At 38.9% G+C, this 12,147-nt stretch overlaps 1 protein-coding gene across 1 annotated transcript in view; it reads right to left on the bottom strand.

The window, feature by feature from the left end:
• The window catches only part of SPOCK2 (SPARC (osteonectin), cwcv and kazal like domains proteoglycan 2), a 182,080-nt gene that overhangs the window by 25,319 nt on the left and 144,614 nt on the right, over positions 1–12,147 (bottom strand). The gene's annotated exons all lie outside the window — the stretch shown is intronic.

Genomic DNA, 12,147 nt, shown 5'->3' with positions numbered 1-12,147 from the left:
TGATGACATCACGACCACAGTTCTCTCTGCTGATGTTATTATAATAATAATAACACTTAATTTATAGTTGTCCTCAATGGGATTTGAATCCAAGTTCCCAGCTCTACAAGGCAGCAGTGCTAACCACTGAGCCACCATGCTGCCTTTAGCATACATCTGCTATGCATGGTTGCTAAAATGGACAGAGATGTCAGCAGAGAGCACTGTCCTCGTGATGTCATCAGTGTTCCAAAAAGAAAGGAATTTCCTCTGTAGCATTCAGCAGCTAATAAGTACTGGAAGGATTAAAATTTTTTAATAAAAGTAATTTACAAATATGTTTAACGTTCTGCCACCAGTTGATTTAAAAGAAAAAAGGTTTTCACTGGAGTACCCCTTTAATAATAAGACTGAGGAACTGGTCCAGCAAAAGAAACAGGTGTTTAGCAATAATAATGGACAATTACCTTTTCCAACTAGTGCAGGACCAGGGGGGCTGGGGGCATTTTATACTAACCAATAGGCCAAACATGCTATCAGAAGTAGAGGTAGGGGGTCATCTGGGTAATAGTGACCACATCATAATACGTTTTCATTTATCCTATTAAATAATTTATTTCCTATAAACGATTTGATCTCAATGTACAAATATATGAAGGGACAGTACAGAGATCTCTCTAATGATATCTTTATACCTAGGCCAGTGACCATGACAAGGGGGCATCCTCTACATCTTGAGAAAAGAAGGTTTCAACATCATCACAGACAGAGATTCTTTACTGTAAGAGCAGCAAGACTATGGAACTCTTTGCCACATGATGTTGTGATGTAGTACATTGGGTCCACAAGACTGCAATTTAACCTCATTACAAATACACCTGTTCTGTGCAAGCCCCAGAGTTTAATAGAAAACTTTACTGAACAAACAACAGCATGAAGACCAAGGAGCTCACCAAAAAGGTGAGGGCTAAAGTTGTGGAGAAGTACAAAGCAGGGTTAGGTTATAAAAAAAATATATCTCAAGCTTTGAACCTCTCGAAGAGCACAATAGTATAAGAAAATGGAAAGGACATGGCACATCATCCCCTATGTAATACATGGTAGTGGTAGCATCATGCTGGGGGGAGGCTTCAGCAGGTGCCGGAAAACTGGTCAGAATTGATGGAAAGACGAGTGGAGTCAAATACAGGGCAATCTGATGACGCATGCAAAACACTTGACTCTGGGATGGAAGTTCATCTTTCAGCAGAACAATGACCCTAAACATACAGCCAGAGCAACAATAGAATGGTTTAGATCAAAACATGTTAAAGAGAATCTGTCATCAGTGTCACCCTCACCTACCTGTTGGTACAGACTAGTAGTGGGGATGACACTGATGAAGATGATACTTATCGCTGCTTCTTGCCCCCGTTTGCCTGTTATCCTCCTTACTTGGATCTAGAGAAAGGAAGGAAGGCGCCTCATGTGCGGGATCAGTAGATCTTGCAGGTGGGGGTAGGGGAAGGTGATTCCCAAGCCGCTTACCGAAGTTGGTTGTGCGCCCACACACAACAAGGTTAGGAGCAGAAGAGATATGAAAGCAGGTCCACTGCAGCCCTCCTGGATAGGTGTAGAATCAAAGGCGAATGACCAGGGAGTCAGGAGTTTGTCTGGCGCAGAGAGGAACCATCAGACAGCCAAGTAAAATCAATGGATTTATTAGATGCAACGCGTTTCGCTGCGCATGCGCAGCTTCATCAGGCATGACAAGGGGAGGCTGGTAACAGGTATATATACCTCCAGGAATTAACCATTAGAGTGCTTTTTGAAAAGAGTTGTTACATAGAATTACATATCCATATGACAATGTATGAAAAAAATATATAAATAAATATAAACAGAAATCACAAAAATAGTAATAAGACAGCAATATGAAAACACAATGCAATCTTATAAACATATGTATATAAATATATATAATATAATATAATTATAATTATCGCATGTGATGTGAATGTAACACCACAAGCGACTCAAGAAATCGCACCGCTAAATCGCCGGTGCGCAATTCAACAACACAGGTTGGATATTATTTCAAAAAATGTATATGATATAAAGAGTCATGTCAATTGATTCAAGAGATAGAAAAATTATTATTTAATTGTATATCGCTACCTTATTAAAAAAATAAAATAGTAAAAAATAATAATAAATGACAGTGCGATAAACCAAACCGCAACTGATCAAAAAGGAAATGTATGAACACTACTTAGAGAATAGAATGAATTCAATTAACTAATGCGGTATTGAATACAGCAACCGGCGAAAACGCAGGGTGTGAATATTCGTACAAGAATCCAGATTAACAAACAATAAATAAATTAAAAATACAAAGATGTTTATATGTAAAAAAGAAAGAAAAATAAACAAAAAATAAAACATAAGAAATAAATAAATACACCGTGGGGCGCTCCAGGGTGAACAGTACAGAAGGAACAAAGAAAAAATCAAGGTATAATATTTTCGAAATTAATCCATATGGAAAGATGGGAAATTTTTAAATCCCAAATTATCAAATTATTTAACTGTATCGATACATTCATTAAAACCTTGAGGGTGCCAAGTATGTAGTTTGTGAATCCAAAAGGATTCGCGATTGTTCAATCATTGTATTCTATTAGGTAAATGAATGGGGATAGATTCTAAAATAATTAATTTTAAGGATTCAGTGTTTTTTTGATGATAAAGAGTGAAGTGACGGGAAAGGCTATGCAACAAAAAACCATGTTTTATGTTCCATCTGTGTTTGTTCATCCTGGAGCGCACCGTTTGTGTGGTACGGCCAACGTATTGGCGATCGCAACCACAGGTTAATAAATAGATAGCAAAAGTGGTGTCGCAATTTAGTGAATCCTTAATTTTAAATGTTTGTTGTGTAAAAAAGGAAGAAAAAGTATCAGTTTGGATAATCCATTCACAACAGAGGCAGCGACTTTTTTTACAAGGAAAACAATATGGTTTAATAGAACAGGAATTCTGTGGTGTACGATATTCGGAAAATCTGCTGGGGGCTAATAAATTGCTGAGATTTTTGGAACGTCTGTAGGTGACATTAGGGACTGGGGGAATTAATTGGTTTAGAATTTTATCATTTTGAATAATGGGCCAATTTTTTGTTAATATTTTTCTAATATTAGATGCCTCAATATTGAAATTCGTAACAAAATTGTATCTAAAGGGGTTATGAAGCTGATTAGAACTGGATTTTTTAGAAATAGATGTAACCAAATCAGATTGTTTCTTATTTTTCACCTTCATATATGCCTTAGTAAGAAGCGATTTAGGATAGCCCTTTTGTATAAAACGTTGTTTTAAAACCTCAGCTTGAGAGATAAAATCTGAATCAGAGGTGCAATTTCTACGAATTCATAAATATTGGCCGAATGGCACCCCTCTTAGCCAGCTTGGATAATGTGCACTGTCGAACTGTAAAAAGCTGTTAATATCGACAGATTTGAAAAAAGTTTTCGTAGAAATAGTGCCATTGACTGTTTTGTGGATGTCAAGGTCTAAAAATTGGATGGAATTTTCTGCATAATGCATGGTAAATTTTATACCCCATGTGTTAGTATTCAACTCTTGTACAAAGAGGTCAGCTTCATGTTTGGTACCTACCCAGATCAAAAAAAGGTCGTCTATATAACGACGAAAGAAAAAAACGGACTTAAAATACAGGGACTGTGCCATGACAAGGGACTCGAATCGCCCCATGAACAAATTGGCGTAACTAGGGGCGAATCGAGTCCCCATGGCACAGCCCCTATTCTGCCGATAAATAGTATGATTGAATTCAAAAACATTATTGAGAAGAATAAATCTAATAGACTCCAGTAAAAATTCTGACTGACTGGGGTTAAGTGAAGGGTCCTCTTGTAAAAAATGTTTAATTGCAGGAACACCTAAATCAGTGGAGATGTTAGAATAAAGGGAGCACACATCCAAGGTAAGAAAACTATAATAAGGGGGTAGGGATAGAGCATGTAATTCAGAAATAAGTTGGGCTGAATCTCTTAGATAAGATGGTAATTGTAAAACAAAGGGTTGAAGAAATAGATCTATAAAGTGAGAAAGGTTTGCAGTAATCGAACCAATACCTGAAATAATAGGTCTACCAGGGGGATTGGTTAAACATTTATGTAATTTGGGTAGATAATAAAAAATAGGTAAATTATAATTTTTAATATTGAGAAATGTGTGCTCCCTTTTATCCAACAATTGTTTTTCTGTAGCTCCACCTATAAGCAAACAATACTGTGAAAAAATATGAGGGGAAGGGTCATAAGAAAGCGGAGTATAATATTCAAGGTCTGATAAAATTCTAAGGGCTTCATTTTTATAATCAGCCCTATTCAAAACAGCAACCCCCCCACCTTTATCTGCAGGGCGAACAATAATAGATTTATTGTTCTGTATGGATTTAATTGCAATTCTCTCAGCAGAAGTTAGATTATCATTTTCCTTAAAAATAACAGATTTATCACATAAATTTGAAAAATCCTGCATGACCATATGATAAAAAGTCTCAAGATGGCTGCCACGATTGTGTAGAGGGTAAAACGAAGATTTGGGTTTTACTGGTACATGACGAGCTGGAGTCATGTCAACTAGTGTGGTAACAGGAGTTGAAGTGTTATCAATATTAGAATTATGAACTCCCAAATTCGAAATTTGGGGGGTATTAGTAGTTTGATGGTCCGATCTGTTCTGGATAAAGAAGTGACGGCTCAATGTTAATCTACGAATAAAATCGTTTAGATCTAAAAATAACTGAAAATCGTTCGGACGTGCAGCAGGACAAAAAGACAGCCCTTTCGCAAGTAAATTAGTTTCATTTTCGGAAAGTACCGTATATACTCGAGTATAGGCCGAGTTTTTCAGCACGATTTTTCGTGCTGAAAACACCCCCCTCGGCTTATACTCGAGTGAACTCCCCCACCTGCAGTGGTCTTCAACCTGCGGACCTCCAGAGGTTTCAAAACTACAACTCCCAGCAAGCCCGGGCAGCCATCGGCTGTCCGGGCTTGCTGGGAGTTGTAGTTTTGAAACCTCCGGAGGTCCGCAGGTTGAAGACCACTGCGGCCTTCAACATCATCCAGCCCCCTCTCACCCCCTTTAGTTCTGAGTACTCACCTCCGCTCGGCGCTGGTCCGGTCCTGCAGGGCTGTCCGGTAAGGAGGTGGTCCGGTGAGGAGGTGGTCCGGGCTGCTATCTTCACCGGGGAGGCCTCTTCTAAGCGCTTCGGGCCCGGCCTCAGAATAGTCACGTTGCCTTGACAACGACGCAGATACGTCGCTGTCAAGGCAACGGCTCTATTCCGGGCCGGAAGCGCTTAGAAGAGGCCTCCCCGGTGAAGATAGCAGCCCGGACCACCTCCTCACCGGACCACCTCCTTACCGGACAGCCCTGCAGGACCGGACCAGCGCCGAGCGGAGGTGAGTACTCAGAACTAAAGGGGGTGAGAGGGGGCTGGATGATGTTGAAGGCCGCAGTGGTCTTCAACCTGCGGACCTCCGGAGGTTTCAAAACTACAACTCCCAGCAAGCCCGGACAGCCGATGGCTGCCCGGGCTTGCTGGGAGTTGTAGTTTTGAAACCTCTGGAGGTCCGCATGTTGAAGGCCGCAGTGGTCTTCAACCTGCGGACCTCCGGAGGTTTCAAAACTACAACTCCCAGCAAGCCCGGACAGCCGATGGCTGCCCGGGCTTGCTGGGAGTTGTAGTTTTGAAACCTCTGGAGGTCCGCAGGTTGAAGACCACTGAGGGCGAATGATGAGAAGAGGATGATGAAGGGGGGGGGGGGGGGGTGGGGATGATGAAGGGGGGGGGGTGTGGGATGATGACAAGGGGATGATGAAGGGGGGATGTGTGGGATGATAAGGGGATGTGTGGGATGATGACAAGGGGATGATGAAGGGGGGATGTGTGGGATGATGACAAGGGGATGATGAAGGGGGGATGTGTGGGATAAGGGGATGTGTGGGATGATGACAAGGGGATGATGAAGGGGGGATGTGTGGGATGATAAGGGGATGTGTGGGATGATGACAAGGGGATGATGAAGGGGGGATGTGTGGGATGATAAGGGGATGTGTGGGATGATGACAAGGGGATGATGAAGGGGGGATGTGTGGGATGATGACAAGGGGATGATGAGGATGTTAATGACGGGTCTGGATGATGACAGGGGGGGATGAGGTATTTCCCACCCTAGGCTTATACTCGAGTCAATAACTTTTCCTGGGATTTTGGGTTGAAATTAGGGGTCTCGGCTTATACTCGGGTCGGCTTATACTCGAGTATATACGGTATATAGCTCGATAAATTGAAAATTTTTATAATTTCTTTTTTTGTTATTAATTTTTCTGTCTTTGAGATATTTTTGAAAATTGATTATTGATTATTTTTGAAAATTGATTACAATTATCTCAAAGACAGAAAAATTAATAACAAAAAAAGAAATTATAAAAATTTTCAATTTATCGAGCTATATACTTTCCGAAAATGAAACTAATTTACTTGCGAAAGGGCTGTCTTTTTGTCCTGCTGCACGTCCGAACGATTTTCAGTTATTTTTAGATCTAAACGATTTTATTCGTAGATTAACATTGAGCCGTCACTTCTTTATCCAGAACAGATCGGACCATCAAACTACTAATACCCCCCAAATTTCGAATTTGGGAGTTCATAATTCTAATATTGATAACACTTCAACTCCTGTTACCACACTAGTTGACATGACTCCAGCTCGTCATGTACCAGTAAAACCCAAATCTTCGTTTTACCCTCTACACAATCGTGGCAGCCATCTTGAGACTTTTTATCATATGGTCATGCAGGATTTTTCAAATTTATGTGATAAATCTGTTATTTTTAAGGAAAATGATAATCTAACTTCTGCTGAGAGAATTGCAATTAAATCCATACAGAACAATAAATCTATTATTGTTCGCCCTGCAGATAAAGGTGGGGGGGTTGCTGTTTTGAATAGGGCTGATTATAAAAATGAAGCCCTTAGAATTTTATCAGACCTTGAATATTATACTCCGCTTTCTTATGACCCTTCCCCTCATATTTTTTCACAGTATTGTTTGCTTATAGGTGGAGCTACAGAAAAACAAATGTTGGATAAAAGGGAGCACACATTTCTCAATATTAAAAATTATAATTTACCTATTTTTTATTATCTACCCAAATTACATAAATGTTTAACCAATCCCCCTGGTAGACCTATTATTTCAGGTATTGGTTCGATTACTGCAAACCTTTCTCACTTTATAGATCTATTTCTTCAACCCTTTGTTTTACAATTACCATCTTATCTAAGAGATTCAGCCCAACTTATTTCTGAATTACATGCTCTATCCCTACCCCCTTATTATAGTTTTCTTACCTTGGATGTGTGCTCCCTTTATTCTAACATCTCCACTGATTTAGGTGTTCCTGCAATTAAACATTTTTTACAAGAGGACCCTTCACTTAACCCCAGTCAGTCAGAATTTTTACTGGAGTCTATTAGATTTATTCTTCTCAATATGTTTTTGAATTCAATCATACTATTTATCGGCAGAATAGGGGCTGTGCCATGGGGACTCGATTCGCCCCTAGTTACGCCAATTTGTTCATGGGGCGATTCGAGTCCCTTGTCATGGCACAGTCCCTGTATTTTAAGTCCGTTTTTTTCTTTCGTCGTTATATAGACGACCTTTTTTTGATCTGGGTAGGTACCAAACATGAAGCTGACCTCTTTGTACAAGAGTTGAATACTAACACATGGGGTATAAAATTTACCATGCATTATGCAGAAAATTCCATCCAATTTTTAGACCTTGACATCCACAAAACAGTCAATGGCACTATTTCTACGAAAACTTCTTTCAAATCTGTCGATATTAACAGCTTTTTACAGTTCGACAGTGCACATTATCCAAGCTGGCTAAGAGGGGTGCCATTCGGCCAATATTTACGAATTCGTAGAAATTGCACCTCTGATTCAGATTTTATCTCTCAAGCTGAGGTTTTAAAACAACGTTTTATACAAAAGGGCTATCCTAAATCGCTTCTTACTAAGGCATATATGAAGGTGAAAGATAAGAAACAATCTGATTTGGTTACATCTATTTCTAAAAAATCCAGTTCTAATCAGCTTCATAACCCCTTTAGATACAATTTTGTTACGAATTTCAATATTGAGGCATCTAATATTAGAAAAATATTAACTAAAAATTGGCCCATTATTCAAAATGATAAAATTCTAAACCAATTAATTCCCCCAGTCCCTAATGTCACCTACAGACGTTCCAAAAATCTCAGCAATTTATTAGCCCCCAGCAGATTTTCCGAATATCGTACACCACAGAATTCCTGTTCTATTAAACCATATTGTTTTCCTTGTAAAAAAAAGTCGCTGCCTCTGTTGTGAATGGATTATCCAAACTGATACTTTTTCTTCCTTTTTTACACAACAAACATTTAAAATTAAGGATTCACTAAATTGCGACACCACTTTTGCTATCTATTTATTAACCTGTGGTTGCGATCGCCAATACGTTGGCCGTACCACACAAACGGTGCGCTCCAGGATGAACAAACACAGATGGAACATAAAACATGGTTTTTTGTTGCATAGCCTTTCCCGTCACTTCACTCTTTATCATCAAAAAAACACTGAATCCTTAAAATTAATTATTTTAGAAACTATCCCCATTCATTTACCTAATAGAATACAAAGATTGAACAATCGCGAATCCTTTTGGATTCACAAACTACATACTTGGCACCCTCAAGGTTTTAATGAATGTATCGATACAGTTAAATAATTTGATAATTTGGGATTTAAAAATTTCCCATCTTTCCATATGGATTAATTTCAAAAATATTATACCTTGATTTTTTCTTTGTTCCTTCTGTACTGTTCACCCTGGAGCGCCCCACGGTGTATTTATTTATTTCTTATGTTTTATTTTTTGTTTATTTTTCTTTCTTTTTTACATATAAACATCTTTGTATTTTTAATTTATTTATTGTTTGTTAATCTGGATTCTTGTACGAATATTCACACCCTGCGTTTTCGCCGGTTGCTGTATTTAATACCGCATTAGTTAATTGAATTCATTCTATTCTCTAAGTAGTGTTCATACATTTCCTTTTTGATCAGTTGCGGTTTGGTTTATCGCACTGTCATTTATTATTATTTTTTACTATTTTATTTTTTTAATAAGGTAGCGATATACAATTAAATAATAATTTTTCTATCTCTTGAATCAATTGACATGACTCTTTATATCATATACATTTTTTGAAATAATATCCAACCTGTGTTGTTGAATTGCGCACCGGCGATTTAGCGGTGCGATTTCTTGAGTCGCTTGTGGTGTTACATTCACATCACATGCGATAATTATAATTATATTATATTATATATATTTATATACATATGTTTATAAGATTGCATTGTGTTTTCATATTGCTGTCTTATTACTATTTTTGTGATTTCTGTTTATATTTATTTATATATTTTTTTCATACATTGTCATATGGATATGTAATTCTATGTAACAACTCTTTTCAAAAAGCACTCTAATGGTTAATTCCTGGAGGTATATATACCTGTTACCAGCCTCCCCTTGTCATGCCTGATGAAGCTGCGCATGCGCAGCGAAACGCGTTGCATCTAATAAATCCATTGATTTTACTTGGCTGTCTGATGGTTCCTCTCTGCGCCAGACAAACTCCTGACTCCCTGGTCATTCGCCTTTGATTCCTTACTTGGATGGCATGCTTGTTGCACGGGTGGAACTCAAGGAGCACGTTAACGTCATGACGGCTGCTGCTTCTTCAGGCTTGCATATAGCTGGGCCGTTTGGGAAAGCTGCAGTGGTGACATCAGTGTGCTCCTGGAGAGCCTGAGACTAAGCCTGCCGCCTGAAAAAGGAAGATAACAGGCAAATGGGGTTATGGATCGTGGATAAGTATCATTTTCACCAGTGTCATCCGCACTTCCAGCCTGTACCAACAGGTTAGTGCAGGTGACATTGATGAAAGATTACCTTTATTGTCCTAAAATAGCCCAGACCTGAATCCAATTGAGAATCAAAGGTGGGCGGGGTGAATGAATACTTATGCATCCAACAGATGTCCGACATATTTTTTGTCACAATAAAATGTATTTTGCACCTTCAAAGTAGTATGCATATTAGGGGATATATATATATATATATATATATATATATATATATATATATATATATATATATATATATATATCAAAACCTGTCCAGAGGAAAAAGTTGCACAGTTGCCCATAACAACCAATCAGATCACTTCGCTCATTTTTTGAAAAGGTCTCTAAAAAATGAAAGAAGCAATTTGATTGGTTTCTATGGGCAACTCAGCAACTTTTCCTCTGGACAGGTTTTGATAAATTTCACCCCATTGTGTTGATCAAATGGTAGAAATCTATTTAACCCCTTAACGACGCAGGACGTATATTTACGTCCTGCGCCGGCTCCCGCGATATGAAGCGGGATCGCGCCGCGATCCCGCATCATATCGCGTGGGTCCCGGCGCTAATCAACGGCCGGGACCCGCGGCTAATACCACACATCGCCGATCGCGGCGATGTGCGGTATTAACCCTTTAGAAGCGGCGGTCAAAGCTGACCGCCGCTTCTAAAGTGAAACTGAAAGTATCCAGGCTGCTCAGTCGGGCTGTTCGGGACCGCCGCGGTGAAATCGCGGCGTCCCGAACAGCTGATCGGACACCGGGAGGGCTCTTACCTGCCTCCTCGCTGTCCGATCGACGAATGACTGCTCCGTGCCTGAGATCCAGGCAGGAGCAGTCAAGCGTCGATAATGCTGATCACAGGCGTGTTAATACACGCCTGTGATCAGGATGAGAGATCAGTGTGTGCAGTGTTATAGGTCCCTATGGGACCTATAACACTGCAAAAAAAAAGTTAAAAAAAGTGTTAATAAAGGTCATTTAACCCCTTCCCTAATAAAAGTTTGAATCACCCCCCTTTTCCCATAAGAAAAATAAAACAGTGTAAAAAAAAATAAAAATAAACATATGTGGTATCGCCGCGTGCGTAAATGTCCGAACTATAAAAATATATCATTAATTAAGCCGTACGGTCAATGGCGTACGCACAAAAAAATTCCAAAGTCCAAAAAAGCGTATTTTGGTAACTTTTTATAACATTAAAAAATGAATAAAAAGTGATCAAAAAGTCAGATCAAAACAAAAATCATACCCATAAAAACTTCAGATCACGGCGCAAAAAATGAGTCCTCATACCGCCCCGTACGTGGAAAAATAAAAAAGTTATAGGGGTCAGAAGAGGACATTTTTAAATGTATAAATTTTCCTGCATGTAGTTATGATTTTTTCCAGAAGTGCGACAAAATCAAACCTATATAAGTAGGGTATCATTTTAACCGTATGGACCTACAGAATAATGATAAGGTGTAATTTTTACCAAAATATGCACTGCGTAGAAACGGAAGCCCCCAAAAGTTACAAAATGGCGTTTTTTTTTCGATTTTGTCGCACAATGATTTTTTTTCCGTTTCGCCGTGCATTTTTGGGTAAAATGACTAATGTCACTGCAAAGTAGAATTGGCGACGCAAAAAATAAGCCATAATATGGATTTTTAGGTGGAAAATTGAAAGGGTTATGATTTTTTAAAGGTAAGGAGGAAAAAACGAAAGTGCAAAAACGGAAAAACCCTGAGTCCTTAAGGGGTTAAAGGGGTACTCCGTTGGAAAACAGTTTTTTTTTTTTTAAATGAACTGGTGCCAGAAATTTAAACAGATTTGTAAATTACTTCTATTAAAAAATCTTAATCCTTTTGGTACTTTTTAGCTGCTGTTTGCTACAGAGGAAAATCTTTATTTTTTTTGTGTTGTCCACAGTGCTCTCTGCTGACACCTGATGCCTGTATCAGGAACTGTCCAGAGCAGGAGAAAATCCCCATAGCAAACCTATGCTACTCTGGACAGTTCCTGACACGGACAGAGGTGTCAGCAGAGAGCACTGTGGACAACATAAAAAAGAAATTCAAAAAGTAAAGAATTTCCTCTGTAGCATACAGCTGCTAAAAAGTACCAAAAGGATTAAGAATTTTTAA

This window comes from Hyla sarda, chromosome 7, assembly GCF_029499605.1.
Source record: "Hyla sarda isolate aHylSar1 chromosome 7, aHylSar1.hap1, whole genome shotgun sequence".
NCBI lineage: Eukaryota > Metazoa > Chordata > Amphibia > Anura > Hylidae > Hyla > Hyla sarda.
This window is presented reverse-complemented; position numbering and strand designations above follow the sequence as displayed.